At 38.5% G+C, this 8,938-nt stretch overlaps 1 long non-coding RNA gene across 1 annotated transcript; it reads right to left on the bottom strand.

The window, feature by feature from the left end:
* Nucleotides 1-4,645: 4,645 nt before the first annotated feature.
* LOC139173836 (uncharacterized) lies at nucleotides 4,646-6,614 on the bottom strand. Its single transcript, XR_011560237.1, has 3 exons — nucleotides 6,410-6,614; nucleotides 5,533-6,217; nucleotides 4,646-5,341 (listed from the first exon to the last, which is right to left on the bottom strand). It is a non-coding gene; the product is annotated as an uncharacterized lncRNA (long non-coding RNA).
* Nucleotides 6,615-8,938: the final 2,324 nt, after the last annotated feature.

Here is an 8,938-nt window from a genome sequence, read left to right as displayed (position 1 = left end):
ACAGCTAAATTATGCCAGGCAGAAATCTATGAAATCTAAAATTGATCAATGGCCACACCTCTCATTAAAAATGGCCACTGAGGGTTTCTTTCTGGTTTTAAGAACCATTGCCACAGCTAAATTATGCCAGGCAGAAATCTATGTAATCTAAACTTGATCAATGGCCACACCTCTCATTAAAAAGGTCCATTGAAATTTTCTTTCTGGTTCTAGGAGCCATTGCCAGGGCTAAATTATGCCAGGCAAAAAAGGTATAAAATATATCATTTACTGGCCCCACCTATCATTAAAAATGGCCATAGAGGTTTTCTTTCTGGTTCTAAGAACCTTTGCCAGGGCTAAATTATGCCAGGCAAAAAAGGTATAAAATATATCATTTACTGGCCCCACCTATCATTAAAAATGGCCATAGAGGTTTTCTTTCTGGTTCTAAGAACCTTTGCCAGGGCTAAATTATGCCAGGCAAAAAAGGTATAAAATATATCATTTACTGGCCCCACCTATCATTAAAAATGGCCACTGAGGTTTTCTTTCTGGTTCTAAGAACCTTTGCCAGGGCTAAATTATGCCAGGCAAAAAAGGTATAAAATATATTATCGATTATTGGCCACATCTAGTATTAAAAAGGGCTATTTAGATTTTCATACTGGTTCTAAGAACCATTGCTAGGGCTAAATTTCTATTTTTACTATCAACCCCGAGGCTGGCAAGTGAATAGTCTGTCTTCTAAGTTGGTGTGGTACATGCCTTTGAAATAAAATAAAAAAAATCAACGTTACTTCAGTTGCTACTGGAGTTTTACTCCTAAGATTCACAATACACAGTGGTGCATTCTTTTATTTCATATGCAGGGTTACCCTTATTAGCATAAAGCAGTGGAAGATGAACCCCACCCATACCCTAAAACCTTGGGGGACTGTAAGATTCAGCCAAACTTACCACACAGCATAGATGATGACGTGACAGCAGAAGACCAACAGCCTTGGTCTGGAGACATTTTCTTGCTTTCTGGTTTCTTCTTTCAGGCTTCTTTCTTCTTCTGATGTGCCCAACAAGTGTTGTCTCTTCCAAGGAAAATTTGTCAGCACTTGCTCCATCCCTTATTCTCCAAAGCTAGAAAACTATAAGATCTTTTATAAGTCAACAGCCAGATCTAGCATTAGTAAAAGGCTGTTGGAGTTTGCTTTCTGGTTCTAAGAACCATTGCCACGGCTTAATTATGCCAGGCAGATATCTATGAAATCTAAAATTGATCAATGGCCACACCTCTCATTAAAAAGGTCCATTGAGATTTTCTTTCTGGTTCTAGGAGCCATTGCCAGAGCTAAATTAGGCCAGGCAAAATAGGTATAAAACCGATTATCAATTACTGGCCACACCTCATAGTAAAAAAGGCCATAGAGGTTTTCATTCTGGTTCTAAGAACCTTTGCCAGGGCTAAATTATGCCAGGCAAAAAAGGTATAAAATCTATTATCAATTACTGGCCACATCTAGTATTAAAAGGGGCCATTTAGATTTTCATACTGGTTCTAAGAACCATTGCTAGGGCTAAATTTCTATTTTTACTATCAACCCCGAGGCTGGCAAGTGAATAGTCTGTCTTCTAAGTTGGTGTGGTACATGCCTTTGAAATAAATAAAAAAAACCAACGTTACTTCAGTTGCTACTGGAGTTTTACTCCTAAGATTCACAATACACAGTGGTGCATTCTTTTATTTCATATGCAGGGTTACCCTTATTTGCATAAAGTAGTGGAAGATGAACCCCACCCATACCCTAAAACCTTGGGGGAGTGTAAGATTCAGCCAAACTTACCACACAGCATAGATGATGACGTGACAGCAGAAGACCAACAGTCTTGGTCTGGAGACATTTTCTTGCTTTCTGGTTTCTTCTTTCAGACTTCTTTCTTCTTCTGATGTGCCCAACAAGTGTTGTCTCTTCCAAGGAAAATTTGTCAGCACTTGCTCCATCCCTTATTCTCCAAAGCTAGAAAACTATAAGATCTTTTATAAGTCAACAGCCAGATCTAGCATTAGTAAAAGGCTGTTGGAGTTTGCTTTCTGGTTCTAAGAACCATTGCCACGGCTTAATTATGCCAGGCAGATATCTATGAAATCTAAAATTGATCAATGGCCACACCTCTCATTAAAAAGGTCCATTGAGATTTTCTTTCTGGTTCTAGGAGCCATTGCCAGAGCTAAATTAGGCCAGGCAAAATAGGTATAAAACCGATTATCAATTACTGGCCACACCTCATAGTAAAAAAGGCCATAGAGGTTTTCATTCTGGTTCTAAGAACCTTTGCCAGGGCTAAATTATGCCAGGCAAAAAAGGTATAAAATCTATTATCAATTACTGGCCACATCTAGTATTAAAAGGGGCCATTTAGATTTTCATATGGGTTCTAAGAACCATTGTTAGGGCTAAATTTCTATTTTTACTATCAACCCCGCAGGCTGGCAAGTGAATAGTCTGTCTTCTAAGTTGGTGTGGTACATGCCTTTGAAAAAAAAAATCAACGTTACTTCAGTTGCTACTGGAGTTTTACTCCTAAGATTCACAATACACAGTGGTGCATTCTTTTATTTCAAATGCAGGGTTACCCTTATTAGCATAAAGTAGTGGAAGATGAACCCCACCCATACCCTAAAACCTTGGGGGACTGTAAGACTCAGCCAAACTTACCACACAGCATAGATGATGACGTGACAGCAGAAGACCAACAGTCTTGGTCTGTAGACATTTTCTTGCGTTCTGGTTTCTTCTTTCAGACTTCTTTCTTCTTCTGATGTGCCCAACAAGTGTTGTCTCTTCCAGGGAACATTTGTCAGCACTTGTTCCATCCCTTATTCTCCAAAGCTAGAAAACTATAAGATCTTTCATAAATCAACAGCCAGATCTAGCATTACAGAAAGGCTGTTGGAGTTTGCTTTCTGGTTCTAAGAACCATTGCCACAGCTTAATTATGCCAGGCAGAAATCTATGGAATCTAAAATTGATCAATGGCCACACCTCTCCTTAAAAAGGTCCATTGAAATTTTCTTTCTGGTTCTAGGAGCCATTGCCAGAGCTAAATTAGGCCAGGCAAAATAGGTATAAAACCGTTTATCAATTACTGGCCACACCTCATAGTAAAAAAGGCCAGAGGTTTTCTTTCTGGTTCTAAGAACCTTTGCCAGGGCTAAATTATGCCAGCAAAAAAGGTATAAAATCTATTATCAATTATTGGCCACATCTAGTATTAAGAAGGGCCATTTAGATTTTCATACGGGTTCTAAGAACCATTGTTAGGGCTAAATTTCTATTTTTACTATCAACCCTGCAGGCTGGCAAGTGAATAGTCTGTCTTCTAAGTTGGTGTGGTACATGCCTTTGAAATAAAAAATAAAAAATCAACGTTACTTCAGTTGCTACTGGAGTTTTACTCCTAAGATTCACAATACACAGTGGCTCATTCTTTTATTTCATATGCAGGGTTACCCTTATTAGCATAAAGTAGTGGAAGATGAACCCCACACATATCCTAAAACCTTGGGGGACTGTAAGACTCAGCCAAACTTACCACACTGCATAGATGATGACGTGACAACAGAAGACCAACAGTCTTGGTCTGGAGACATTTTCTTGTTTTCTGGTTTCTTCTTTCACACTTCTTTCTTCTTCTGATGTGCCGAACAAGTGTTGTCTCTTCCAAGGAAAATTTGTCAGCACTTGCTCCATCCCTTATTCTCCAAAGCTAGAAAACTATAAGATCTTTCATAAATCAACAGCCAGATCTAGCATTAGTAAAAGGCTGTTGGAGTTTGCTTTCTGGTTCTAAGAACCATTGCCACAGCTTAATTATGCCAGGCAGAAATATATGGAATCTAAAATTGATCAATGGTCACACCTCTCCTTAAAAAGGTCCATTGAAATTTTCTTTCTGGTTCTAAGAACCTTTGCCACGGCTTAATTATGCCAGGCAGATATCTATGAAATCTAAAATTGATCAATGGCCACACCTGTCATTAAAAAGGTCCATTGAAATTTTCTTTCTGGTTCTAGGAGCCATTGCCAGAGCTAAATTAGGCCAGACAAAATAGGTATAAAATATATCATTTACTGGCCCCACCTATCATTAAAAATGGCCATAGAGGTTTTCTTTCTGGTTCTAAGAACCTTTGCCAGGGCTAAATTATGCCAGGCAAAAAAGGTATAAAATCTATTATCAATTATTGGCCACATCTAGTATTAAAAGGGGCCATTTAGATTTTCATACTGGTTCTAAGAACCATTGCTAGGGCTAAATTTCTATTTTTACTATGAACCCCGCAGGCTGGCAAGTGAATAGTCTGTCTTCTAAGTTGGTGTGGTACATGCCTTTGAGAAAAAAAAAATCAACGTTACTTCAGTTGATACTGGAGTTTTACTCCTAAGATTCACAATACACAGTGGTGCATTCTTTTATTTCATATGCAGGGTTACTCTGATTAGCATAAAGTAGTGGAAGATGAACCCCACCCATACCCTAAAACCTTGGGGGACTGTAAGACTCAGCCAAACTTACCACACAGCATAGATGATGACATAACAGCAGAAGGCCAACAGTCTTGGTATGGAGACATTTTCTTGCTTTCTGGTTTCTTCTTTCAGACTTCTTTCTTCTTCTGATGTGCCCAACAAGTGTTGTCTCTTCCAGGGAACATTTGTCACTTGTTCCATCCCTTATTCTCCAAAGCTAGAAAACTATAAGATCTTTCATAAATCAACAGCCAGATCTAGCGTTACAAAAAGGCTGTAGAGGTTTCTTTCTGGTTTTAAGAACCATTGCCACGGCTAAATTATGCCAGGCAGAAATCTATGAAATCTAAATTGATCAATGCCCACACCTCACATTAAAAATGGCCACTGAGGGTTTCTTTCTGGTTTTAAGAACCATTGCCACAGCTAACTTATGCCAGGCAGAAATCTATGGAATCTAAACTTGATCAATGGCCACACCTATCATTAAAAAGGTCCATTGAAATTTTCTTTCTGGTTCTAGGAGCCATTGCCAGAGCTAAATTAGGCCAGACAAAATAGGTATAAAATATATCATTTACTGGCCCCACCTATCATTAAAAATGGCCATAGAGGTTTTCTTTCTGGTTCTAAGAACCTTTGCCAGGGCTAAATTATGCCAGGCAAAAAAGGTAAAAATAAATTATCGATTATTGGCCACATCTAGTATTAAAAAGGGCTATTTAGACTTTCATACTGGTTCTAAGAACCATTGCTAGGGCTAAATTTCTATTTTTACTATCAACCCCGAGGCTGGCAAGTGAATAGTCTGTCTTCTAAGTTGGTGTGGTACATGCCTTTGAAATAAAATAAAAAAATCAACGTTACTTCAGTTGCTACTGGAGTTTTACTCCTAAGATTCACAATGCACAGCGGCTCATTCTTTTATTTCAAATGCAGGGTTACCCTTATTAGCATAAAGTAGTGGAAGATGAACCCCACCCATACCCTAAAACCTTGGGGGACTGTAAGACTCAGCCAAACTTACCACACAGCATAGATGATGACGTGACAGCAGAAGACCAACAGTCTTGGTCTGTAGACATTTTCTTGCGTTCTGGTTTCTTCTTTCAGACTTCTTTCTTCTTCTGATGTGCCCAACAAGTGTTGTCTCTTCCAGGGAACATTTGTCAGCACTTGTTCCATCCCTTATTCTCCAAAGCTAGAAAACTATAAGATCTTTCATAAATCAACAGCCAGATCTAGCATTACAGAAAGGCTGTTGGAGTTTGCTTTCTGGTTCTAAGAACCATTGCCACAGCTTAATTATGCCAGGCAGAAATCTATGGAATCTAAAATTGATCAATGGCCACACCTCTCCTTAAAAAGGTCCATTGAAATTTTCTTTCTGGTTCTAGGAGCCATTGCCAGAGCTAAATTAGGCCAGGCAAAATAGGTATAAAACCGTTTATCAATTACTGGCCACACCTCATAGTAAAAAAGGCCAGAGGTTTTCTTTCTGGTTCTAAGAACCTTTGCCAGGGCTAAATTATGCCAGCAAAAAAGGTATAAAATCTATTATCAATTATTGGCCACATCTAGTATTAAGAAGGGCCATTTAGATTTTCATACGGGTTCTAAGAACCATTGTTAGGGCTAAATTTCTATTTTTACTATCAACCCTGCAGGCTGGCAAGTGAATAGTCTGTCTTCTAAGTTGGTGTGGTACATGCCTTTGAAATAAAAAATAAAAAATCAACGTTACTTCAGTTGCTACTGGAGTTTTACTCCTAAGATTCACAATACACAGTGGCTCATTCTTTTATTTCATATGCAGGGTTACCCTTATTAGCATAAAGTAGTGGAAGATGAACCCCACACATATCCTAAAACCTTGGGGGACTGTAAGACTCAGCCAAACTTACCACACTGCATAGATGATGACGTGACAACAGAAGACCAACAGTCTTGGTCTGGAGACATTTTCTTGTTTTCTGGTTTCTTCTTTCACACTTCTTTCTTCTTCTGATGTGCCGAACAAGTGTTGTCTCTTCCAAGGAAAATTTGTCAGCACTTGCTCCATCCCTTATTCTCCAAAGCTAGAAAACTATAAGATCTTTCATAAATCAACAGCCAGATCTAGCATTAGTAAAAGGCTGTTGGAGTTTGCTTTCTGGTTCTAAGAACCATTGCCACAGCTTAATTATGCCAGGCAGAAATATATGGAATCTAAAATTGATCAATGGTCACACCTCTCCTTAAAAAGGTCCATTGAAATTTTCTTTCTGGTTCTAAGAACCTTTGCCACGGCTTAATTATGCCAGGCAGATATCTATGAAATCTAAAATTGATCAATGGCCACACCTGTCATTAAAAAGGTCCATTGAAATTTTCTTTCTGGTTCTAGGAGCCATTGCCAGAGCTAAATTAGGCCAGACAAAATAGGTATAAAATATATCATTTACTGGCCCCACCTATCATTAAAAATGGCCATAGAGGTTTTCTTTCTGGTTCTAAGAACCTTTGCCAGGGCTAAATTATGCCAGGCAAAAAAGGTATAAAATCTATTATCAATTATTGGCCACATCTAGTATTAAAAGGGGCCATTTAGATTTTCATACTGGTTCTAAGAACCATTGCTAGGGCTAAATTTCTATTTTTACTATGAACCCCGCAGGCTGGCAAGTGAATAGTCTGTCTTCTAAGTTGGTGTGGTACATGCCTTTGAGAAAAAAAAAATCAACGTTACTTCAGTTGATACTGGAGTTTTACTCCTAAGATTCACAATACACAGTGGTGCATTCTTTTATTTCATATGCAGGGTTACTCTGATTAGCATAAAGTAGTGGAAGATGAACCCCACCCATACCCTAAAACCTTGGGGGACTGTAAGACTCAGCCAAACTTACCACACAGCATAGATGATGACATAACAGCAGAAGGCCAACAGTCTTGGTATGGAGACATTTTCTTGCTTTCTGGTTTCTTCTTTCAGACTTCTTTCTTCTTCTGATGTGCCCAACAAGTGTTGTCTCTTCCAGGGAACATTTGTCACTTGTTCCATCCCTTATTCTCCAAAGCTAGAAAACTATAAGATCTTTCATAAATCAACAGCCAGATCTAGCGTTACAAAAAGGCTGTAGAGGTTTCTTTCTGGTTTTAAGAACCATTGCCACGGCTAAATTATGCCAGGCAGAAATCTATGAAATCTAAATTGATCAATGCCCACACCTCACATTAAAAATGGCCACTGAGGGTTTCTTTCTGGTTTTAAGAACCATTGCCACAGCTAACTTATGCCAGGCAGAAATCTATGGAATCTAAACTTGATCAATGGCCACACCTATCATTAAAAAGGTCCATTGAAATTTTCTTTCTGGTTCTAGGAGCCATTGCCAGAGCTAAATTAGGCCAGACAAAATAGGTATAAAATATATCATTTACTGGCCCCACCTATCATTAAAAATGGCCATAGAGGTTTTCTTTCTGGTTCTAAGAACCTTTGCCAGGGCTAAATTATGCCAGGCAAAAAAGGTAAAAATAAATTATCGATTATTGGCCACATCTAGTATTAAAAAGGGCTATTTAGACTTTCATACTGGTTCTAAGAACCATTGCTAGGGCTAAATTTCTATTTTTACTATCAACCCCGAGGCTGGCAAGTGAATAGTCTGTCTTCTAAGTTGGTGTGGTACATGCCTTTGAAATAAAATAAAAAAATCAACGTTACTTCAGTTGCTACTGGAGTTTTACTCCTAAGATTCACAATGCACAGCGGCTCATTCTTTTATTTCAAATGCAGGGTTACCCTTATTAGCATAAAGTAGTGGAAGATGAACCCCACCCATACCCTAAAACCTTGGGGGACTGTAAGACTCAGCCAAACTTACCACACAGCATAGATGATGACGTGACAGCAGAAGACCAACAGTCTTGGTCTGTAGACATTTTCTTGCGTTCTGGTTTCTTCTTTCACACTTCTTTCTTCTTCTGATGTGCCCAACAAGTGTTTTCTCTTCCAAGGAAAATTTGTCAGCACTTGCTCCATCCCTTATTCTCCAAAGCTAGAAAACTATAAGATCTTTTATAAGTCAACAGCCAGATCTAGCATTAGTAAAAGGCTGTTGGAGTTTGCTTTCTGGTTCTAAGAACCATTGCCACAGCTTAATTATGCCAGGCAGAAATCTATGGAATCTAAAATTGATCAATGGCCACACCTCTCATTAAAAAGGTCCATTGAGATTTTCTTTTTGGTTCTAAGAACCTTTGCCAGGGCTAAATTATGCCATGCAAAAAAGGTATAAAATCTATTATCAATTACTGGCCCCACCTATCATTAAAAATGGCCATAGAGGTTTTCTTTCTGGTTCTAAGAACCTTTGTCAGGGCTAAATTATGCCAGGCAAAAAAGGTATAAAATCTATTATCAATTAATGGCCACATCTAGTATTAAG

This window comes from Erythrolamprus reginae, chromosome 11, assembly GCF_031021105.1.
Source record: "Erythrolamprus reginae isolate rEryReg1 chromosome 11, rEryReg1.hap1, whole genome shotgun sequence".
Lineage (NCBI taxonomy): Eukaryota > Metazoa > Chordata > Lepidosauria > Squamata > Dipsadidae > Erythrolamprus > Erythrolamprus reginae.
This window is presented reverse-complemented; position numbering and strand designations above follow the sequence as displayed.